Source organism: Scyliorhinus torazame, chromosome 2 (assembly GCF_047496885.1).
Source record: "Scyliorhinus torazame isolate Kashiwa2021f chromosome 2, sScyTor2.1, whole genome shotgun sequence".
NCBI classification, from domain to species: Eukaryota; Metazoa; Chordata; class Chondrichthyes; order Carcharhiniformes; family Scyliorhinidae; genus Scyliorhinus; species Scyliorhinus torazame.
In genome coordinates this window covers 127,673,276-127,698,256 of record NC_092708.1, presented here as the reverse complement: position 1 = coordinate 127,698,256, position 24,981 = coordinate 127,673,276, and the positions used below count along the sequence as shown (strand labels likewise).

The following is a 24,981-nucleotide window of genomic DNA, read 5'->3' as shown; positions in this document are numbered from 1 at the left end:
CCCGCACCCCACACCCAGCCCGTTCCCCTCGGCGGCATACCCCCATCTCGACCCTCCCCAGCACCCCCTTGACCATAGCAGCAGCAACTCTATTCCCACGCACCCACCCCCCACCGGCTAGGACCCATCCTAGCTGATGCACCATCCGCAAGTCAGATGACTCCTGCTGACCCCGGCCACTCCCGCCTCTCCTTCGACTCCTCCCATTGTGTGACACACCCTCCTCTCCCGTTCCCCATCCATAGGCTCTCCCCCTCCCCCTTCCTTTGTAAGCACAGGAAACAACCCTCGCTTCCCCGCCCCGGCCCCGCCCCCTCCAGTCTTCAGCGCAGGATAAAGCCCGAGCTTTCCACCTACCCGGCCCCGCCACCTGATGCAGCTTCTTTTACAGGCCCAGTCCCCTCACCCCCGACTCGGGCCTCCCCCTCACCGCCGGCCACCACTCCTGTCCCGTTTACCTACCCCCCTCCAAGAGCCCCCCCCCGACCAACCCAACCAAAACAGTGCCCAACCCGCCCCAACCATTCCCACCGACCCGAAAGAGAAAAACACAGAGAAAAGGAAACCAGGAGCAAAACAAAGGCCCCCCCCCTTCAAAAAAAACAAAAACATTTAACATATCAACCGCAGTCCACAAACGCCCATCCCGACCCTCAATCTGTGTCCAACTTCTCGGCCTGAACAAAGGCCCACCCCTCCTCCGGAGACTCAAAATAATGGAGCCGGTCCTTGTAGGTGACCCACAGGCGCATCGGCTGCAACATGCCAAACTTCACCCCCTTCCTGTGCAGCACCACCTTCGCTCGATTGTACCCGGCCCTCCTCTTCGCCACCTCCGCATTCAAGTCCTGGTATATTCGAACCTCCGCGTTCTCCTACCTGCTGCTCCTCTCCTTCTTGGCCCACCTGAGCACACACTCCCGATCGACGAACCGATGGAACCTCATCAGCACCGCCCGCGGAGGCTCGTTAGCCTTGGGCCTCCTCGCCAGCACTCTATGGGCCTCTTCCAGCTCCAGGGGCCCCTGGAAGGACCCCACACCCATCAGCGAGTTCAACATGGTGACCACATAGGCCCCCACGTCCGGCCCCTCCAGCCCCTCCGGGAGGCCCAGAATCCGCAGATTCTTCCGCCTCAACCGGTTCTCCATCTCCTCCAACCGCTCCTGCCATTTCTTGTGGAGCGCCTCGTGCGCCTCCACCTTTACCGCCAGGCCTAAGATCTCGTCCTCGTTGTCGGAGATCTTTTGTCGAGCCTCGCGGATCGCCACCCCCTGGGCCGTCTGTCTTCAGCAGCTCATCAATAGAAGCCTTCATTGGCTCTAGCAACTCCGCTTTAATCTCTCTGAAGCAGCGCTGGAACACCCTCCTGCTGCTCCTCCGCCCACTGCATCCACGCTGCCTGGTCTCCGCCCGCCACTATTTTGTTCTACTTCCCTCGCACCTTCTTCGGGTCCACCATCACCTTTTTAGTCACCCCGCTCCTAGTAGAAGCCATATACTATCGTGGATATGTTATAATCTCCTTCCCACACCGGGAAACGTCGAAAAAGTACCGTTGGGGGCCCTGAAAAGAGCCCAAAAGTCCATTTTTGCGGGAGCCGCCGAATGTGCGACTTAGCTCCGCATAGCCGCAACCGGAAGTCCCAATACAACTACTTCTTGATATCACCGCACTGAAACTAATTAGTTGGAGCTGGCATAAAGAACAAAGAAGAAAAGTACAGCACAGGAACAGGCCGTTCGGCCCTCCAAGCCTGCGCCGACCATGCTGCCCGTCTACACTAAAATCTTCTACACTTATGGGGTCCGTATCCCTCTATTCCCATCCTGTTCATGTATTTGTCGAGATGCATCTTAAACAGCACTATCATCCCTGCTTCCACCACCTCCTCCGGCAGCGAGTTCCAGGCACCCACTACCCTCTGTGCAAAAAAACGTGCCTCGTACATCTCATCTAAACCTTGCCCCTCGCATCTTAAACCAATGCCCCCTAGTAATTGACCCCTCTACCCTGGTAAAAAGCCTCTGACTATCCACTCTGTCTGTGCCCCTCATAATTTTGTAGACCTCTACCCTCAATCTTTGTCGTTCCAGTGAGAACAAACCGAGTTTATTCAACTTCTCCTCCAAGCTAATGTCCTCCATACCAGGCAACATCCTGGTAAATTTCTTCTGCACCCTCTCCAAAGCCTCCACATCCTTCTGGTAGTGTGGCGAGCAGAATTGAACACTACACTCCCAAGTGTGGCCTAACTAAGGTATGACTTGCCAATTTTTATACTCAATGCCCCAGCCAATGAAGGCAAGCATGCCATTTTCCTTCTTGACTACCTTCAGCACGGTAGCATTATGGTTAGCACAATTGCTTCACAGCTCCAGGGTCCCAGGTTCGATTCCCGGCTTGGGTCACTGTCTGTGCGGAGTCTGCACGTTCTCCCAGTGTGTGCGTGGGTTTTCAGACTCGATGGGCCAAATGGCCTCCTTCTGCACTGTAAAGTCTATGATTCTCCACTTGAGTTGCCACTTTCAGTGACCTGTGGACCTGTACACCTAAATCTCTCGGACTGTCAATACTAGTGAGGGTTCTACCATGTGTGATGGCACAGACCTCAGAAGGAAGCTGAAGTGGATTGTCCTTTGCACTCATGCTGGGCTCTTCCACCATTGAGGGTGGGGTTGATCATGTAGCCTCAGCCACAGTGTGTTAGCTATTTATTTGTCCACCGCCATTCACAGTGGCAAAAGGCAAGACTGCAGACCTTTGATCTGACCCATTGGTTGTGAGATTACTTAGTTCTGCCAATAGCATGCTGCTTAGCATACATGTAGTCCTCTGTTTTAGCATTACCTTATTTTTAGGCATGCTTATGTACTTACTGAATTAGCAAGCACATGTCATGCGAGAGTACCTTTAAGAAATGGGTGTTTATTACTGCAGTGATATCAGAGTGGGCGGAGCTGGGCTGTCAGCTTTTTACTTTCATTTTGAGCAGGCTGCAGGGTGTGTTTTAGTTTCGTTTCCAGAGCTGGATAGCTGCAGTCACAGCCAGAAGGTGTATGAATCTCTCTCTGTAATCTAAAGACTGTAAATTGATTCTGGTGATTTAAAACTAACAACAGTAGTGATGTTAACCTGGTGTGCTTCTGGGAAAAGGTGTTTTAAGTCGTATGGATGTTAAAAGGAAAGCTTAAAGGATTACTTAGAGTTGTATTCTTTGGGGGTTGTATTTGAATTGATGGCTGCTAAGATGTTCACTGTATGTTTTTAAAAGGTTAACTGGAGTTCATAGAATAAACATCGTTTTGCTTTCAAAAATACTTTTCCATTTATGCTACACCACACCTGTAGAGTGGGCCATGTGCTCCCCACACCACAATCTATTAAAAGTTGTGGGTCAGCTGATCTCCATGATACACTTTGGGGTTCTCTAATCCCTGGCCCATAACAAATTGGGGGCTCGCCCGGGATAAAAGTCTATCTATTGGATTGGCTTTGTGAACTTAAAGACAGTGAGGGGTGAGCATATTATGGTTGCTTTCCAGGTGTGGTATTTTAGTTTAAGTGGGGAGTGTGTTGTGGACAATGACTCTTTCAGAGGCTCTGAAATTCTTTAGGGTGGAGACGGTCACACGCAGTACCTTATGGACAGAGACTAAAAGCAGACTTTTAGATTTGTCAAAAATATTGCAGTTAACATTACCTGACAAAATGCTAAGAAATAAGGTAATTATGTCGGTGGCTAAGCATTTAAAGTTGCCTGAGATACAGTTTGACTCATTGGAAATAGCAAAAATTCATTACAACTTAAACGAATAGAACATGAGAAAGAATTAAAGCAGCTTGAATACAAAAGAGGGGATAAAGAAAGAGAGAGCAGAAAAAGAGAAAGAGAGAGAGAGGAAAAAGAAAAAAGGAGAGAGAAGAAAGGAGAAAAGAAAGAATAGCCCTAGCAGAACAAAAAGAGAAAGGGAGATACAGATCAGGGAAAAAGATAAAGAGAGAGAGTTTGAACTTCAGAAAATGGCCATGAAACATGCCAGTCAGTTAAAATTGGCAGACGTAATGGGAAACATACAGTTGGATGATAGTGATGAGGATAATGAGAAAGAGCATCAAAGTCTAAGACTTGGTGGGAATCTATTTAAATATGTCCAAGCATTGCCAAGGTTTGACGAGGAGGTAGAAGCCTTTTTCATTTCATTTGAGAAGGTAGCTAATCAAATGAAATGGCCACAGGACATGTGGGTATTACTGATTCAAACAAAGTAGGTAGAGCTAGTGAAGTGTTTGCATCACTACCGGAGGAGGTATCTGAGACGTATGAGGAGGTGAAAAAAATCCATCATAGGTACATATGAACGAGTGCCTGAAGCCTACAGACAAAGGTTTAGAAATTTAAGGAAAGAATTTGGTCAAACATACATGGAGTTTGAAAGGATCAAACAGAGTAATTTTGATAGGTGGATAAGGGCTTTGAAAATAGACCAAACGTATGAAGCTCTCAGAGAAATTATACTTTTGGAGGAGTTTAAAAATTCAATTCCTGATGTAGTGAGAACTCGTGTGGAAGAGCAGAGAGTAAAAACTGTGAGATTAGCAGCAGAAATGGCAGATGATTATGAATTAGTTCATAAATCAAAGCTTGGCATCCGACATCAGTTTCAGCCTGTGAGGGACAGAAGCTGGGGACATGAGAAATACTCAAGTGGTAAAGGTAAAGGTGCTCTGATGGGAGATAATAAGGGGAGTGTACCTCAGATTAAAAAAGAAATCCAGGAGGGTGGAAAAGAAATAAAAAGTTTCAAATGTTTTCACTATAATAAACAAGGCCATGTAAGTCACAGTGTTGGTGGTTGAAGAAAAGCACTGGGAAGGCTGATGTGGTAAAACAGGATAAGACACTGGGGTTTGTTAAAGTGGTAAAGGAAAGCCCAAGTGAAGCAAAGGAAGTGCAAAAGATTGTACAGCCTGATCAAGAGGTGATTGATAAGAAGGTGCCAGATCTCTTTAAAGAATTTACTTGTGGGGTAAAGTTTACTCATGTGTATTAAAAGGAGCAGGTAAAGAAGTCACAATTTCAAGTGATACGGGAGCTAGTCAATCTTTAATGGTAAGAGATGTCAAGAGTGAAGATGAAGTCTAAGTGCAATTATCAGAAACGATTTTTGATCAGATGGTTGAAAAAGAACAAGAGCAGGTGGAAGATGAGGCGGATATCTTTAGTTCAGGAAAATTGGCGGAGTTACAACAAAAAGATGTAGAAATAAAACAGATGTATCAGAAAGCATACACGGAAGAGGAATCTGAGCGTATACCAGAGTGTTATTACCATAAAAATAATGTCTTGATGAGAAAATGGAGACCTTTACATATGCAGGCGGATGAAAAGTGGGCAGAAGTTCATCAAGTAGTACTGCCAGTAGGGTATAGAAAGGAGGTGTTGCGGGTTGCACGTGAGGTACCAGTGGGAAGTCATTTGGCAATAAGGAAAACTCAAGCTAAAATCCAGAAACATTTTTATTGGCCTGGACTACATAAAAATGTTGTTAAATTTTGTCAATCATGTCACACATGTCAAGTGATAGGGAAACATCAAGTAGTGATAAAACCAGCACCCTTAATATCCATTCCAGCATTTGAGGAACCTTTTACAAGGGTCCTAATTGATTGCGTAGGACCGCTTCCTAAAACAAAAAGTGGGAATCAATATCTTTTGACTATAATGGATGTGTCTACTAGGCTTCCAGAGGCCATTCCAGTACATAATATTACAGCCAAAAGGATTGTGGAGGAGTTACTTAAATTCTTTACTAGATATGGACTACCCACAGAAATACAATTGGATCAAGGATCAAATTTTACCACAAGGTTATTCAAAGAAGTTATGGATAGCTTAGGAATAAAACAATTTAAATCAACTGCGTACCATCCAGAATCACAGGGAGCGTTAGAAAGATGGCACCCGACATTAAAGACAATGTTGAGGGCTTATTGTCAAGATTATTCAGAGGATTGGGATAAAGGAATTCCATTCGTACTATTTGCAATTAGGGATGCACCTAATGAGTCAACCAAATGTAGTCATTTTGAACTAATTTTTGGTCATGAGGTAAGAGGACCACTTAAATTGATTAAGGAAAAATTGGTGAGTGAGAAATCAGAAATTACATTATTGGATTACATGTCAAATGTTAGGGAACGATTAAATAGAGGCAAATTGGCTAGACAACATTTAAAAGTTGCACAAAATGTGATGAAACGGGTAGCGGACAAGAAATCCAAAGTCCGTAGTTTTGCCTGTGGAGATAAAGTTTTAGTGTTGTTACCAGTGGTAGGTGAACCTTTAAAAGCTAGGTTTTGTGGACCTTATCAGATTGAAAGGAAATGAAGTGAGGTGAATTGTGTGGTAAAAACACCATACAGAAGGAAGACTCACCGAGTGTGTCATGTGAATATGCTTAAAAGATACTTTGAAAGGGAAGGAAAGAAAAAGGAGGTTTTAATGATTCTAACTCAGTGACGAATCAAATCCAGATGACTGTGAATTTGACATACCTCAAATTAAATTGAAAAATGATGATGTTCTTAAAAATTGGGATAAATTGTTGAGTTACCTTCCAGAGGAAAAACGGACTGAACTGAAAGAGTTATAGATATCACGTGGGCAAATCTGTAGAGATAAATTGGGAAGTACTAAATTGGCTATACATTATGTAGATGTGGGAAATGCTGTCCAATCAAATAACATCCATATAGACTTAACGCTTTAAAATTGGCACAGGTTAACAAAGAGATTGAAAGTATGCTTAAAAATGGCATAATTAAAGTGGGTTGCAGCCAATGGAGCTCACCCACAGTGATGGTACCAAAACCAGACGGTACCCAAAGGTTTGTGTGTGGACTATAGAAAGGTTAATGTAGTTACAAGAACGGACTCTTATCCTATCCCACGTTTGGAGGATAGCATTGAGAAAGTGGGACAATCAGCTTTTATTTCCAAACTGGATTTACTTAAAGGTTACTGGCAGGTACCTTTATCCGAAAGGGCGAAGGTGATTTCAGCTTTTGTGACTCCAGATGGTATATACCAATTCAAAGTTATGTCATTTGGCATGAAAAACGCCCCAGCCACATTTCAACGGTTAACAAACAAAAGTTGTTTCAGGGTTACCCATTTGTGCGGTATGCATCGACGATCTGGTAATTTTCAGCCAGACATGGAAAGAACATTTGAAACATCTGATGGAGTTAGTCAATCGACTTCAGGAGGCGGGTTTGGTGATAAACCTAGCCAAAAGTGAATTTGGACAAGCCCAAGTCACTTTCCTTGAGGAGTTTCCGATACCCTCCAGACAAAGGGAAATAATGCGATTTCTTGGCATGAGTGGATTTGATCGAACATTTGTGCAAAGGTTTTGTAGCGTGATTGCTCCACTGATGGACTTGCTGAAGAAACGTTGAAAATTTCAGTGGACAGCGGACTTTCAACAGGCATTTGACTGCCTGCAAGCGGTGATAACCAATGCTCCGGTGTTGGAGAATTGTAAGGGAATCTGTGATCAGATTAAACTAAAGTATCTGACTTTAAAGAGAAATGCCGAGGCGTAGAGAAATGGACGGATCGTGCAGAGACCTTCTTGTTCAAAGAGACTGTCAATCAGGAAGGATTTCAGTTGGAGGAGGAAGAATGAAAAAAGATGGACTATATTATTATACCTGTTTGCAGGTGTTTTTTTTTTAAAACCAAAAAAGTATATTTACTGTGTGCATTTCTTAAAGGATAGTGAAAAGGTGAAAAATGAAACCATTTTGAAGTTGATGGGGGTTTTTTTCTTGGGGGGGAGATGTCATGTGAGAGTACCTTTAAGAAATTGGCGTTTATAAATGGGTGTGCATATAAATATCTGTAGTGAAAGTACCTTTAAGAAATTAGTGTTTATTACTGCAGTGATGTCAGAGACTGGGTGGAGCTGGGCTGTCGGTCAGCTTTTTGCTTTCGTTTCTGAGCAGGCTGCAGGGTGTGTTTTAGTTTAGTTTCCAGAGCTGGATAGCTGCAGTCACAGCCAGAAGGTGTATGAATCTCTCTCTGTAATCTAAAGACTGTAAATCGATCCTGATAATTTAAAACTTATAACAGTAGTGATTTTAACCTGGTGTGCTTCTGGTAAAAGGTGTTTTATGTCGTATGGATGTTAAAAGGAAAGCTTAAAGGATTACTTAGAGTTGTATTCTTTGGGGGTGGTATTTGAATTGATGGTTGCTAAGATGTTCACTGTATGTTTTAAAAAAGTTAACTTGAATTCATAGAATAAACATTGTTTTGTTTTAAAAAATACTTTTCCATTTCTGCTGTACCACACCTGTAGAGTGGGCCGTGTGCTCCCCATACCACAATCTATTAAAAGTTGTGGGTCAGGTGAACGCCACGATATACTTTGGGGTTCTCTAAACCCTGGCCCATAACACACAGCAGGAGCCTTGCTGATGGAAGGCTGTTTCTTTTCTATGGAAAAGCACAAACAGTCCCTAAAAATGTCAAGGTTCCCTGGTTCAGGCTTTCAAGTTGACACTAAGCCGATGGGTTGGCTTGTTTTACTCTTTTGTCCAGTAAGGACTATCAAACGGCCCTCAGCATAAGGTAAGCTAAAAGATGACCACAAGCTAGAGTGATGGACAAGTGGAGAGGTGGCCACCCTGGCTACCTGTCCAGCGGTTATTAGCCAAAACTTTCAAACAAGTGATTAACTAGGGTAAACAACAAGCCCCTAGAAATAAAATATATTAATAAATGCTTGGATGCAAGGAGATTAGTATTCATCATATAGTTGCCTTCTTCACATGGAAGATGGACCAGGGAAGATGGAGGAAGACAAGGGGAAGAGATTGGAGGGCAGAATTCTGCCCCACAAGCTACAAAGATCAAAACACACCACGTCATCCATCTGTTCGTCCTCTGGGATCAGTATACTGCTCTCAACTGACACAGGTTGTATGCTTTTGCTTTCTATTTAGCTCATGCATCATATCTAAACTACTGCTTTTTAATAATTTGCCTTAAATTCTATAAGCTCTCGACCACCTTTTTAGGTTACTGCGCAGGTTTTTCTATATTCTGCATTGATACAGGGTTGATCCCCAGTTCGATGATAATGGCAGAGTGAGAAATATGCCAGACCACGAGGCCACAGATTGTGTGGAATATCATTTTGTTGCTGGTGATGGTCCACAGCTCCTAATGGATGCCCAATTTTTGAACTGCTAGTTTTGTTCAGAAGCTGTCCCATTTAACAAAAAGGTAGCACTGCTCAACATGATGGAGGAAGCCCTCAGTATAAACATATGACTTCCATTCCATGACGATTGTACGTTGGTCACTCCTACCAACACTGTCATGGACAAATGAATCTGCGAGTTAGATTGGCGAGTATGAGGTCAAGAAGGCTTCTTCCCAAGTGTTGGTTCTCTCACTAGGTGTCACAGATCTAGTAAGCAGCTAAGTCTTTCAGGGCCTGGCCTGCTTGGTCATTCATGCTGCTACAAAGCCATTCTTGTTGATATTAATTGAAGTGCCTCATCCAGAGTATGTTCTATACCTTTGCTACTCTCAGTGCTTCTACCAAATAGTATTCAACAAAAAAAAGCACTGTTTTCCTATCTCAGGGAGATCATCAGCAGGAAATTTCCTTGTCCACGTTTGGCCTGTGTCATGAGACTTCATGGGATCCAATCAATTTGAGCATTTTCAGGGTCATTCCCTCCAAAATGTATGCCACAGTAACACCACCTCTGGTGGGACAGGACACACCCAGGGATGGGGGCAGTGGTGTCTGGAACATGGTCATATTCATAGAATCATACCTTTCAGCCAATATCAGGCTGTTGCTCGTCTGTTGGACAGCTCTCTCAATTTTGGTTTAAGTCCTCAGATGTTAGTGAGGAGTACTTTGCAGGGTTGGCTGGACTGGTCATATCCACTGCCTATGTTGATGCCAGGTGGTCTGTAAAGTGTTACTTTTATTTTTTTGCATAGCGGTTTGGTGTAACTACGTGGCTTGCTAGGTTATTTCACAGAGCAGTTAAAGGTCGATCATATTGCTGTGGGTCTGGAGTTACATATAGGACAGATTGGGTAGGAATGGCAGATTTCCTCCCCATAAACATTAATGAACTCAACAATCTGGCAAAACTGGCAATTATCTTTTGGAGTAGAAATGAAAGTGGGGTGAACTCAATGCACAGATCCAGCCACTTCACACTTTTATTAGTTGCCATGATTTGTTGCAATAGTCAGATTCAATGTGCTATCTGAACAAAGAATGGCTTTGTGTATTGAAGGTTAGTTTGACTCAGCCCACAGGTTGAAACCCCGTTTGAACTCAGTATGCAACGCACATATCAAAATAAACTTGCCACAGGAATCTAAACAGCAGCCAGCTGTAAAAAAAAGTTTGTAGTCACTGGACCAAAAGGGACTGCCATGAACTGAAATAGACAAAATTACATGATTTTTCAACATTACTCTCTCTATTGAAGATAACACGGGCGAGTATTATCTAAGCACTATTTGTGAGGATTGAAACTGCAATTATTCCTGCATGCTAATCTTCCCACTTTGGAAAGCAAAATGACATAAATTAGTATCTTTGTAGGGCAATGCTTCATCATAACAGATGTATGTTTTCATCATGAGTCAAACACAATCACACTACAGGGCTCATGATCAGAACATCCCCAAAATACAGTTTGATACAAATATGAATTGCAGTGTTTGCAACATCCAAACAAAACAATCTTTGTCAATCTCTCATGATATTAATGACAACATAATAAATAAGAGTCTACAGTACTGTTGCCTCTGATTCATCAATATAAACTGCGCTGGTGCAAGAATGATCAAGACAAGCTAGTATGGGGTTTGTACACATAGCTTTTTTCACTCTTTCAAAGTAATTATGCCTTCACAGACTATATCACTTGATTAGGCTCTTCCTTTGGGATCAAGTCACTAAATACCATAGCTACAATTGCAGTAATAGTTGGGACAACCTGAATTATGCCCATCAACATTTCTTAGCAACAACTTGCATTTATATAGCAAGTTCAATGTAGTAAAAACACCCAAAAGGTGCTTCACAGGAACATTTTGAAAAAATAGCGGACAGCAAAGCATTAAGATATTAGGTCAGGTGACCAAATGCTTGGTCAAACAGGTAGGTTTTTAAACGAGCATCTTAAAGCAAGAGAGGGTCGTAATCAATCTTGATATAGTTGGGACTCAGCCTCCCACCATCCAGACGATTACCCACATTTTTTTTAAAAACTCAAATCGTACGAATATATATTTTCTCAAGCCTTAAATACCCTGCTTGGCTTAACTGTGTTATTTGTCAGGTCATGCTTAAGCCATTCCTTCCATGTCGAAGTAGAAATAACTTTAAAAGTGTCAGAATGTAGTGGATGAATTTTCAAGTAGCTAAGTATGGCTGTTGTCATACAACTCTGACAATGTAAAACGTAGAGTGCAGACTCAATACTAAATGGCACTAGGGGTTTTTCACAGTAACTTCATTGAAGCCTACTTGCTTACTATAAGCGATTATTATTACTTCACAATAAACATTAGTCTGTTCTACATTTGTCATATTCTGGTGCTCCAACCATGCGAGACATCAGGCATACACAGCCTCCATCAGGTAATTTTGCTCATTTCATCCTTCCTATCAAAGGTTGCATGTTCTTGTTAGGGACAAATCCCACCCGTAATGTCTAAGCCTCTGGGATAAATTATATTATCCCCATTTCCAGCATTGTCTATTTCTGCCTTTTTATTCATTATCTCACATTATATGGCATATTGGTACACTGGTTTTGACATGCCTGCGTCAAGTCATGAACAAATTGCAGAATATGATCTTGTTGACCAAGTGCACTGAGCAGAAGCCGAGCAACAGCCCCTGGCTTGCTTCCTCTTTGTGGCAGGTAGCAAAGTTAATAAAGTGATTTTATCTGTGAGGTTCTTTTGTGAAAGTTCAACCAAGGATGTCACTCCTTAAAATACAAATTTGACTACATTTCAGTCGTCTTCCTTACTGTGTCTCTCTGACTGTTAGTGGGCAATATGCTTGGTGCCCAATAAGAAATTCAAATTGTAAGAACACTATAGGATCTTGGGAGATTTCAATATGAGCAAATATTCTGATATTTTAACCCTGTCCTTGGGAACAACAGCACTAAGCAAATCTCCCCATGAGGATATTAGTCCCTCGTCTGTTAAGGTGCAACCCGTCCATCTTGTAGGACATCATTCTGCTTCCTACCCATGTCATGTACCAATGTAACCATGGCTTCTGGTGTTCACCCTCCACGAAAAGGATGTCCTGCAGCCGCTCCACATCCTTTTTTAAAAAAAATTTATTGGGTTTTTGAACATAGTATATTTAGAGTTTAATGTTATGTACACAGAATGAAATATAAAACAAACTGGTAGGATATTGTACACCAGCTCAGTAGTTAGCAATGTTACGTTTAACAAACAAGTAGACATGTTTGGGGGGGGGGGGGGGAAGAGATATATATACATTTGGGTGTCGGAGAAACAATTACAGTAGTTATGTCCAATACGAGAATGGATCTGGTGTTGGTGTTGTTACTTGTTTCTCCCGGACAGTTTTCGCTGCCGTTGTTGTGCATTCACCTCCGCTTCGGCCGTTTGTCCCGTATTTTCTTGCTCTCGGTTACTGTATTTGCCGAGTTTGGTTGTTTCCCATGCTCTCCTTCCGGCTTTCATTTCCTCGCCTCCACCCCCCCCCCCCTCTGGTTTCCCTCTCTTGTTCCATGTCTCCTCCTTCTTCCCCACCCCCCCCCTTCTGCTCCCCTTGCCCCAGTCTCTGGTTTCCCACTCTTGCTCCCAGTCTCCTCCTTCTTCCCTCTCTCTCCCCCCCCCCCCCCCTCCCACTTCTGCTCCACTCCCCCCTTACCCCCCTTCTCCTGTGGTTCACCTTTCTTTTAGGTTTAGCTGTTCGTGTTTCTCCCCAACCCCCCCCCCCCCCCCCCCGCCCCCTTCCGGGTCTTTCCCTCCATCTCACGCTACTTTCCCTGATTCTTGGCTACTTGGCTATTCTTCTGCTTGTTCGTTGGCCACAAACAGGTCCTGGAACAGTTGGGTGAATGGCTCCCACGTTCTGTGGAAGCTGTCGTCCGACCCTCAGATGGCGAATTTGATTTTCTCCATTTGGAGAGATTCTGAGAGGTCGGACAGCCAGTCTGCAGCTTTGGGTGGTGCTGCTGACCGCCAGCTGAACAGGATTCTACAGCGGCCGATCAGGGAGGCAAAGGCCCCATAAATAGATCTGGCTGGTCTGATACCCCAAAGACTGCCACTTTCAGGCATGGCACCACCCTCATCCTCACCACTTTAGACATTGCCTCAAAGAAGGCTATCCAGTACCCATCAAGTCTGGGGCAAGACCAGAACATGTGGGCGTGGTTGGGCAGGCCACCTTGGCACCGCTCACATCTGTCCTCCACCTCCGGGAAGAAACTACTCATTTGAGTTCTTGTTAAGTGAGCTCTATGTACCACTTTTAATTGCGTCAGGTTGAGCCTTGCGCACGTGGAGGTGGAGTTGACTCTATGCACTGTTTCGCTCCAGAGTCCCCACCCTATTTTAATCCCCAGGTCTCCCTCCCATTTCTTTCTTGTTGCGTCCAGTACGGTGTCGGCCCTTTCTACCAGTCGTTCATACATGTCGCTACAGTTTCCTTTATCTGGGATGTTTGCATCCAGTAACTCTTCCAGTAATGTCCGTCGTGGCGGCTGTGGGTACGTCCTCGTCTCCTTTCGTAGGAAGTTTTTGAGTTGCAGGTACCCGAGCTCTTTCCCCCTGGCTAGCTGGAATTTCTCCGTCAGTTCATCCAGTGTTGCGATTCTGCCGTCCGTATGTAGGTCCCTGTCAATGTCCCTCTGTCTTGTCCCCACTTTTTAAAGGTGGCATCAGTCAGCGCTGGTGTGAACCTATGGTTGTTGCAGATGGGGGCTTTGTCCGACATTTTGGTCAGGCCAAATTGCTGCCGTAGTTGATTCCCGGACTGGAGAGTGGCTATCACCACTGGGCTGCTGGAGTGTTTCTTTGGGTGGGGATGGGAGCACCGCCGTAGCGAGGGCCTCCAGGTCCCCTTGCAGGAGGCCTCCTCCACCCGCACCCACTCTGCTTCTGGCTCCTTGAACCATCCCCTTATTCGCTCGGCTGTCGCCGCCCAATGGAGAATTGTAGGTTTGGGAGGGCTAGCCCCCCCCCCCCTCCCCCTGGATTCTGTTTTTTGTAGGACCTTCTTTGGGATCCTAGCATTCTTCCCCCCACCATACGAACGGCATGATTAGTTTGAAAAAGGCCTCGGGATGTAGATCGGGATAGATCTAAGTAGGAAGAGGTACCTGGGCAGTACATTCATTTTGATCGTCTGGACTCTCCCCGTGAGGGAGAGTTGGAGTGTGTTCCATCTTTGCAGGTCCTCGCGACAGGAATGCCCCCTCTCCCCACTGTTGTTTGCGCTGGCAATAGAGCCGTTGGCAATTGCTCCGAGAGCCTCGAGGGGCTAGAGGACTGGTCCCGGGGGGGGGGGGGGGGGCACAGGGTTTTGCTCTATGCAGATGACCTGCTTCTGTACATTTCGGACCCAATAGAGGGGATGGAAGAAATCATGAGGACTCTAGGGGAATCTGGCTGGTTTTCGGGATATAAGCTTAATATGGGAAAGAGTGAGATGTTTGTGGTCCAGACGAGGGGACAGGAGAGGCGACTGGGAGAGCTGCCGTTTAGGTTAGTAAAGGGAAGCTTTAAGGTACCTAGGCATCCAAGTGGCGCGGGAATGGGACCAGCTGCATAAATTGAATCTGGCCCGGCTGGTGGACCAAATGAAGGACGATTTTCGGAGATGGGACGCGCTTCCGTTGTCTCTGGCTGGGAGGGTGCAAACGGTGAAGATGACGGTCCTCCCGAGATTCCTATTTGTATTTCAGTGTCTCCCCATCTTTATTCCGCGGTCCTTTTTTAAGCGGGTCAACAGAGTTATCACGGGCTTCGTCTGGGCGGGCAAGACCCCGCGAGTGAGGTAGGTAAAGCTTGAGCGGAATAGGGAAGAGGGGGGCTGGCGCTGCCAAATTTTAGCAACTATTTCTGGGCGGCTAATATAGCCATGATCAGGAAGTGGGTGGTGGGGAAAGGATCGGCATGGGTGCGTATGGAGGTGGCTTCATGTAAGGGCACCGGTTTGGGGGCGTTGGTAACTGCGCCCCTGCCGTTCCCGCCGGCACGGTACTCCACCAGTCCAGTGGTGGTGGCGGCCCTGAGAGTTTGGGGCCAGTGGAGACGGCATGTGGGAGCATCGCTCTGGGCCCCAATCTGTGATAATCACCGGTTTGCCCCAAGGAGTATGGACAGGGGGTTCCAGTTATGGCGGACAGCGGAGATTGAGAGGACGGGGGATATGTTCATAGAGGGGAGCTTTCCGAGCACGAGGGCATTGGAGGAAAAGTTTGGGTTGGCGAGGGGAAACAAATTCAGGTATCTGCAGGTGCGGGACTTCCTTCATAAACAGGTGTCAACCTTCCCGCTCCTACTGCTATGGGGGATTCAGGACAGCGTAGTTTCCAGAGGGAGGTTAGGAGAAGGGAGCATCTCGGACATTTATAAGGAGCTTGTGGGGTCGGAGGAAACGCAGACCAAGGAGCTGAAGCGCAACTGGGAGAAGTAGCTGGGAGGTGAGATAGAGGACGGTCGATGGACAGACGGGTTGAGTAGAGTCAACGCGTCCGCAACATGTGCCAGGTTCAGCCTGATTAAGGTTGTTCACCGGGCTCACATGACAGTGGCCCGGATGAGCAGATTCTTTGGAGTGGAGGACAGGTGCGCAAAACGTGCGGGAGGACCGGCGAACTATGTCCACATGTTTTGGGCACGTCCAAAGCTTTGGGGATTTTGGCAAAGGTTTGCGGACGTCATGTCCACGGTGTTAAAAACAAGGGTGGCGCTGAGTCCAGAAGTGGTGAATTTCAGGGTGTCAGAAACCCGGGAATAGAGGAGGTTAAAGAGGCAGACACCCTGGCCTTTGCTTCCCTGGTAGCCCGGAGACAGATACTATTAGCATTGAGGGACTCAAAGCCCCCGAAGTCGGAGACCTGGCTATCGGGCATGGCTAGCTTTCTCTGTTTGGAGAAAATCAAGTTCGCCTTGAGAGGGTCACTGTTAGCGTTCGCCCGGAGGTGGCAACCGTTCGTCGATTGCTTTGCGGGAAATTAATCGTCAGCAGACTGGGGAGGGGGGGGGGGGGGGGGGGGGTAGTTTAGATTAGAGTAGGGGGTCAATAAGGGTGGGACCTGTATGAGAGGTAAATGGCTTTTGCATTATGTTTATGGTTTCATGTATATTGTTTATTTTGTTGTTGTTACTATACCAAAAATACCTCAATAAAATGTTTATTGAAAAAAAAATCTTTGCAGGTCCTTTTTTACTTCCTGTCAGAGTGGATCCCCAGGTAGCGGAATTTGTGTCGGTCTTGTTTAAATGGCAGCCCCATTAGTGCTACCCCCCACCCTTCTTGTGGGTGTACCGGGAAGATCTCGCTTTTGCTCATGTGGAGTTTGTAGACCGAGAAGGCACCAAACTCTTTCAGGAGCGCGATGATTCCGTCCATGCTGTTTTGTGGGTCCGAAATGTAGAGGAGCAGGTCATCTGCATAGAGAGACTCTGTGCTCTCTGCCTCCCTTTCGGGTCCCCCTCCAGCTTTTTGCTGTTCTGAGCGCGATTGCGAATGGTTCAGTCGCTAGAGCGAACAGCAATGGGGACAGTGGGCATCCTGGTCTGGTGCCCTTAGCAGCTGGAAGTATCGTGAGTTGTTTGTCCATACACTCGCCATGGGAGCGTTGTTTTGGAGCTTTACCCAGGAGGTGAACCCTGTTCCAAGCCGAACCGCTCCAGTAACTCAATGAGGTACTTCCATTCGACCCTGTCAAAGGCCTTTTCTGCGTCCACGGAGATGATCACCTCTGGTGTTCTCCCCCCGAATGGGGTCATTATCACGTTCAGCAGGCGCATGATGTTCGAGGTTAGCTGTCTACCTTTGACAAAGCCCGTCTGGTCCTCTGCGACAACCTCTGGGAGGCAGTCTTCTCGCCTTTTGGCTAGGATTTTGGCATCTGCATTTAGCAGTGAGATGGTTCTGTATGACCCACATTCAGTTGGGTCATTATCTTTCTGAGGTATCAGCATGATTGATACCTGTGCGAGTGTAGGTGACAGTGTGCACCTAGCCAGCGAGTCTGTGAACAACTCCTGCAGGTGTGGGGCCAGTGTTGCCGCAAATTTTGTGTCGCAGTCCACCTGGAACCCGTCCGGTCCCAGCGCCTTCCCTGCCTGAATGGAGCTAATGCTGTCCATGATCTCTCCCAGTGCTAGTGGTGCTTCCAGGCCCCGTTTTCTGCCGTCCCCCACAACTGGCATGTCCAGTCTATCAAGGAACCCTTTCAGCCCGGACTCCCGTTAGGGGCTCTGAGGTGGACAGCCCTTGGTAGAAGACCTCAAAAGGTTTGGTTGATCTGGTTTTTCTGTTTCTGTTTCCAATGTGCCTCTGGTATCCATGATTGGTGCAATTTCTCTGGTGGCTGCCTGCTTTCTCAGCTGGTGTCAACAGGCGGCTGGCTTTGTCTCAGTGTTCGTATAGGGTCCCCCGTGCCTGGCGGAGTTGGTGCACTGCTCTCCTAGTGGAGAGCAGATCGAAGTACCTTTGTAGCTCTTCTCTCTCCGCCAGAAGCTCTATGGTCGGGGTCTCGGAGTATTTACAGTCTACCTCCAGTATGGAGTCGACCAGCTGCTGCCTAGCCGCCCTTTCCACCCCATCTCTTCGCACTTTTGAAAGCGATAATTTCCTTTAGCGCTTGCCAGAACGTGGAGGGTGAGACCTCCCCGTTTTGGTTGTTCTCCGTGTACTCTGCTATGGCCTGCAATATCTTTTTGTTGAAGGCCTTGTCTGCTAGTAGGGCAGTGTCCAATCTCCATGTGGGGTATTGGGCCCTGCCCGGCTCCAACCTCACATCCATGTACTGTGGAGCGTGGTCGCATATCACAATTGCGGAGTATTCCACTTTGTCCAGCCACGGAAGCACCGTTTTCCCCACCACAAAGAAGTCAATTCTGGTGTATACGTTATGTACTGGGGAGAAGAAGGAGAACTTCTTCTCCCCTGGGTGGGTGAACCTCCAGGGGTCCACCGCCCCCATCTGTTCCATAAAACGACCGAGTTCCTTTGCCATGTTTGAGGTTTTCCCTGGTTTGGGGTTTGATTTGTCAGTCATTGGGTCCTGTACACAGTTGAAGGTCTCCCCCCCCCCCTCCCCCCCCCCCTCCCCCCCCCATGATTAGTCGGTGCGTTGCTATGTCGGGGATTTCTGCCATGGTCTTTTTGATAAAAGTTTGTCGTCTCAGTTGGGCGCGTACATGTTAACTAGTACTACCGGTGCCCCGTCCAGGTCCCCACTGACCATGACGTACCGTCCCCCGGGGTCCATAACCATCTTTGTCGCCCTGAACATCATCCTCTTGCTGATCAGTATTGCCACCCCCTTGGCTCTCATCCCGTAACAGGAATGGTAGGTCTGTCCCACCCAGGCTTTCTTACCCACAGTCGGTCCTGTTCTCTCAGGTGTGTCTCTTGGAGGAAGACTATGTCGGCTTTCATGTTTCTTAGGTGGGTGAAGACTCTGGATCTTTTCACTGGGCCGTTGAGTCCCCTTATGTTCTAGGTGACTATCCTGGTGGGGGCCTTCTGTCCCCCCGTTTCTGTGGGATTAACCATACTTACCTTTTGTATGCGCCCCTGCACTCCGGGGTTTCCCTTTGTTAGGGGGCTGTCCAAGATGGCCACTGTCACTGCTCTCCCCATGCAGTCGGGACCCTGCGCTCCAGGGTTTCCCTTTATCCAGGGGGCACCAACATGGCCACCAACGTTGAGTCCGCCACGTGGTACTCCCCTGCACTCCGGGGCCTCCCTTCGCCCCAGATACCATACTGGGTGGTTGCTTGCAGAGATTCCTTGTTCCGAGCCCTGGTTTGTGGGACTTTGTAGCCTTATTGCTGTTCTCTTACTAGCCTCGTTTGTCTCTTCTTCCCTGTGTCGTCCCCCCGAACCCTCCCTTACACCCCCCAAACGCTCCCTCCCTTTCTCCCCCCCCAAACCCTCCCTCCCTTTCTCCCCCCCCCAAACCCTCCCTCCTTTTCTCCCCCCAAACCCTCCCTCCCTTTCCCCCCCACAAACCCACCCTCCCTTCCCTTACACCCCCCCGCGAACCCTCCCTTTCCCCCCCGACCCCTCCCTTCTCCCCCCCCGACCCCTCCCTTCTCCCCCCCCGACCCCTCCCTTCTCCCCCCCCGACCCCTCCCTTCTCCCCCCCGACCCCTCCCTTCTCCCCCCCCCCTCCCGACCCCTCCCTTTCCCCCCCCAAACCCACCCTCCCTTCCATTACACCCCCCCGCGAACCCTCCCTTCCCCCCCCCCCGCGAACCCTCCCTTTCCCCCCCCCGACACCTCCCTTCTCCCCCCCCCTCCCGACCCCTCCCTTCTCCCCCCCCCTCCCGACCCCTCCCTTCTCCCCACCCCCTCCCGACCCCTCCCTTCTCCCCCCCCCTCCCGAACCCTCCCTTCTCCCCCCCCCCTCCCGAACCCTCCCTTCTCCCCCCCCCCCTCCCGAACCCTCCCTTCTCCCCCCCCCCTCCCGAACCCTCCCTTTCCCCCCCCTCCCGAACCCTCCCTTCTCCCCCCCCCCCTCCCGAACCCTCCCTTTCCCCCCCCTCCCGAACCCTCCCTTTCCCCCCCCCTCCCGAACCCTCCCTTTCCCCCCCCCTCCCGAACCCTCCCTTTCCCCACCCCGAACCCTCCCTTCCCCCCCCTCCCGAACCCTCCCTTTCCCCACCCCCCCCTCCCGAACCCTCCCTTTTCCCCCACCCCCCCTCCCGAACCCTCCCTTTTCCCCCCCCTCCCGAACCCTCCCTTTTCCCCCCCCTCCCGAACCCTCCCTTTCCCCCCCCTCCCCAACCCTCCCTTTCCCCCCCCCTCCCCAACCCTCCCTTTCCCCCCCCCTCCCCAACCCTCCCTTTCCCCCCCCCTCCCCAACCCTCCCTTTCCCCCCCCTCCCCAACCCTCCCTTTCCCCCCCCAACCCTCCCTTCCCCCCCTCCCGAACCCTCCCTTTCCCCCCCCGAACCCTCCCTTTTCCCCCCTCCCTTTCCCCCCCCCTCCCGAACCCTCCCTTTTCCCCCCCCTCCCGAACCCTCCCTTTTCCCCCCCCTCCCGAACACTCCCTTTTCCCCCCCCTCCCGAACCCTCCCTTTTCCCCCCCCCTCCCGAACCCTCCCTTTCCCCCCCCTGCCCCCCCCGAACCCTCCCTTTCCACCCCCCCGCTCCCCCCGAACCCTCCCTTTCCACCCCCCCGAACCCTCCCTTTCCACCCCCCCCGCCCCCTCCCCCTCCCTTTCCACCCCCCCCGCCCCCTCCCTTTCCACCCCCCGAACCCTCCCTTTCCACCCCCCCGCCCTCCGAACCCTCCCTTTCCACCCCCCCGCCCCCCGAACCCTCCCTCCCCCCCCCAAACCCTCCCTTTCCCCCCCCTCCCGAACCCTCCCTTTCCCCCCCCCTCCCCCCCCCGAACCCTCCCTTTCCACCCCCCCGAACCCTCCCTTTCCACCCCCCCGCCGCCCCCGAACCCTCCCTTTCCACCCCCCGCCCCCCGAACCCTCCCTTTCCAGCCCCCCGCCCCCTCCCTTTCCACCCCCCCGCCCTCTCCCTTTCCACCCCCCCCCGCCCCCTCCCTTTCCACCCCCCCCCGCCCCCTCCCTTTCCACCCCCCCGCCCTCCGAACCCTCCCTTTCCACCCCCCCGCCCCCCGAACCCTCCCTTTCCACCCCCCCCGAACCCTCCCTTTCCACCCCCCCCGAACCCTCCCTTTCCACCCCCCCCGCCCCCTCCCTTTCCACCCCCCCGCCCCCTCCCTTTCCACCCCCCCGCCCTCTCCCTTTCTACCCCCCCCGCCCCCTCCCTTTCCACCCCCCGAACCCTCCCTTTCCACCCCCCCGCCCTCCGAACCCTCCCTTTCCACCCCCCCGCCCCCTCCCTTTCCACCCCCCCCGCCCCCTCCCTTTCCACCCCCCGAACCCTCCCTTTCCACCCCCCCCCGCCCCCTCCCTTTCCACCCCCCGAACCCTCCCTTTCCACCCCCCCGCCCCCCGAACCCTCCCTTTCCACCCCCCCGCCCCCCGAACCCTCCCTTTCCACCCCCTCGCCCCCGAACCCTCCCTTTCCACCCCCTCGCCCCCCGAACCCTCCCTTTCCACCCCCTCTCGCCCCCCGAACCCTCCCTTTCCACCCCCTCGCCCCCCGAACCCTCCCTTTCCACCCCCCCTCGCCCCCCGAACCCTCCCTTTCCACCCCCCCTCGCCCCCCGAACCCTCCCTTTCCACCCCCCCTCGCCCCCCGAACCCTCCCTTTCCACACCCCCCTCGCCCCCGAACCCTCCCTTTCCACACCCCCCCCGCCCCCCCGAACCCTCCCTTTTCACCCCCCCACACCCACCCTTTCCACCCCCCCGCACCCCCCGAACCCTCCCTTTCCACCCCCCCCGAACCCTCCCTTTCCACCCCCCCGAACCCTCCCTTTCCACCCCCCCGCCCCCCCGAACCCTCCCTTTCCACCCCCCCCGAACCCTCCCTTTCCACCCCCCCCGAACCCTCCCTTTCCACCCCCCCCGCCCCCTCCCTTTCCACCCCCCCCGCCCCCTCCCTTTCCACCCCCCCCGCCCCCTCCCTTTCCACCACCCCCCGCCCCCTCCCTTTCCACCCCCCCGAACCCTCCCTTTCCACCCTCCCTTTCCACCCCCCCCGAACCCTCCCTTTCCACCCCCCCCGAACCCTCCCTTTCCACCCCCCCCGAACCCTCCCTTTCCACCCCCCCCGAACCCTCCCTTTCCACCCCCCCCGCCCCCTCCCTTTCCACCCCCCCCGCCCCCTCCCTTTCCACCCCCCCCGCCCCCTCCCTTTCCACCCCCCCCGCCCCCTCCCTTTCCGCCCCCTCCCTTTCCACCCCCCCCGCCCCCTCCCTTTCCACCCCCCCCGCCCCCTCCCTTTCCACCCCCCCCGCCCCCTCCCTTTCCACCCCCCCCGCCCCCTCCCTTTCCACCCCCCCGCCCCCTCCCTTTCCACCCCCCCGCCCCCCGAACCCTCCCTTTCCACCCCCCCGCCCCCCGAACCCTCCCTTTCCACCCCCCCGCCCCCCGAACCCTCCCTTTCCACCCCCCCGCCCCCCGAACCCTCCCTTTCCAGCCCCCCGAACCCTCTCTTTCCATCCCCCCCCAGAACCCTCCCTTTCCATCCCCCCCCCAGAACCCTCCCTTTCCATCCCCCCCCAGAACCCTCCCTTTCCACCCCCCCCGCCCCCCGAACCCTCCCTTGACCCCTCCCTTTCCCCCCCGACCCCTCCCTTGACCCCTCCCTTTCCCCCCCGACCCCTCCCTTTCCCCCCCGACCCCTCCCTTTCCACCCCCCTCCCCGAACCCTCCTTTCCCCCCCTCCCCCCCAGAACCCTCCCTTCCCCCCCTCCCGACCCCTTCCTTGACGCCTCCCTTTCCCCCCCGACCCCTCCCTTCTCCCCCCCTCCCTTCTCCCCCCCCCTCCCTCCCTTCTCCCCCCCCCCCTCCCCCCCGACCCCTCCCTCCCTTCCCTATCCCAGTTTGCTCTCCCGCCTCTGTTAAGTGCTCCCCCTCATCCGGCCTGGCACCGTCCCCCCTTTTGGAGGCACGCTGCGGCCTGCTTTGTTGCATACCTCCGGCGTAAGCTTTCCTGCTAGTGCGGTGACCCCCCTTCCGGGAGTTGCTGTCTCGCTTCTCCCTCGCCCGATCTCTACGGTTTTCTGCCCGTTCTTCCCCCATCTTACCCTGCACTCCTCTCACTTGCTCTCCACTCTCCGCTACTCTCGTTCCCTCATGCTGGGCCATGGTCTCCCACCTGAAGTGGTCCCTCTAGTAGTGGTTTGCTTTTTGTTCAGGGTCCCCTCTCCGTTGGGGGTGGGTGGAGGATAGGTGTTGCCTCACCCCTCCCCCTCCCGTCGGCGTGCTGTTGCTCCTTGTCAGGGAGCTCCTTATGTCTACCCTTGCTGGCGGTTTTCCAGCCCGCGTTCCTCGGCAAACTTGTTTGCTTCGGCGGGGTCTGTGAAGAAGTACTCTTTGTTCTGGTATGTGACCCAGAATTTTGCTGGGTACAGCATACCAAAAAATACGCCGTTCTTGTAAAGTGCTGCTTTCGCTCTATTAAATTTGGCGTTTCCTGGCTAGGTCTGCCCCAATGTCTCAGTAAACCCTAATGTCGTGTCCTTCCCATTGGCAGATTTTGTTTTGTCTGGCCCAGCGGAGGATTGCTTCCTTGTCTTGGTACCGGTGCAGTTTAGCTATTACTGCCCTCGGCTGCTCCCCAGCCATGGGTTTTGGGCGCAGCGACCGGTGTGCTCTGTCCATTTCTGATGGGTTGGGTTAAGTTTTCCTCCCCACTAAGTTGCCCAGCATCTCGGCCACGTATGCAGTGGTGCCTCTGCCCTCAATCCCATCCGGTAGGCCCACAATCCTTACATTTTGCCTTCTCGAGCGGTTCTCCTGATCGTCCACTCTGCCGTTCAGGCTCCCCTGTGTTGTGACCAGCTTCGCCACCTCCTTCTCCAGTGCTGTGATCCGGTCGCTCGGCGGCCGCGGCCTTTTCCAGCTCCTTAATAGTCACCTCTTGGGCTTCCGGTATCTTCTCTGCTCTGCCCAGGGTGAGCTGCATCTCCGCCAGGGCCTTGGCCACTGCTGCTTTCACCGCAGCCTCCATGTCTGCTCTAACCTCCGCCTTGATTTCCTGATGGTCCCTCAACGCCACGGCAAAGGACGCCTTCCAGTTCCACCCTGGCACAGGGGAAATTTGCTCCTGTTCTTTTTGTTGCGGCGAAACCGCCGCTCCGCCGCCTCATGCGCCGGTCGGCTCGTCTGAGTGGGTTCGCCCCTGGCGTCCGTTCTGCCTCTACTTTGGTTCCCTTTTGGCACTTTTTTTTATTTAAAAAATTTTTTTTAAATACCCGAAGATTTGGTTTTTTTTTTAAATTCAAATTTTCAGGATAGGAGAAAAAAGTAAGTTTTATCCGCTCCCCGGTCTTTTGGTCCTCCAACTTTCCGTCTGTTTCTTGGGTAACTCCTCCTCCTCCTCCACGTGCAGCCGCTCTGCTGTACTCACAGGGACCAGACTCTCCTCTCTCGCCCTTTTACCTCTCCGGCTCCGTGGAATGGTGTTTTGACCCTTGTGCAGAACGCACTTGGGGGACGTTTAATTTTTTTTTTTTTTTAATTTTAAAACCCGATTTTGCAGAACGGCTGGAACCTGTTTAGTGCGGCTGCTCCACTCGCGAACGCCACCGGAAGTCCCCCACAAAATCCTTGACCATCGCACTGTGAGGCAACACACCATCCTGGAGTCACGTTTAAACAAAAAACACCTGTCTGATTCACAGACTATCAAATCCCCATAACTGCTGCTCTTCCACTCTTCTTCCTCACATAGAATCCCTACAGTGCAGATGGAGGCCATTTGGCCCATTGAGTCTGCACTGACACTCCAAAAGAGTACTGTACCTAGGACCACTCTCCCAACCTATTCCCGTGCACTGATCATGGCTGATCCACCTAAACTGCACATCTTTGGACTGTGGTAGGAAATCAGAGCACCCGGAGAAAACCTATGCAGACATGGGGAGAACGTGCAAAGCTCACCCAGTCAACCAAGGTCGGAACTGAACCTGGGGCTCTGGCATGGTGAACCAGCAGTGCCAACCACTGTGCCACCCTCATGCTCCCCTCTTGTGCAGCTGAGTCAGCTGTGGTGCCACAGACTTTGCTCTGGCTGCACTCCCCTCAGGA

At 51.2% G+C, this 24,981-nt stretch overlaps 1 protein-coding gene across 1 annotated transcript in view; it reads right to left on the bottom strand.

The window, feature by feature from the left end:
- The window catches only part of mtx2 (metaxin 2), a 183,957-nt gene that overhangs the window by 158,092 nt on the left and 884 nt on the right, over positions 1-24,981 (bottom strand). The gene's annotated exons all lie outside the window — the stretch shown is intronic.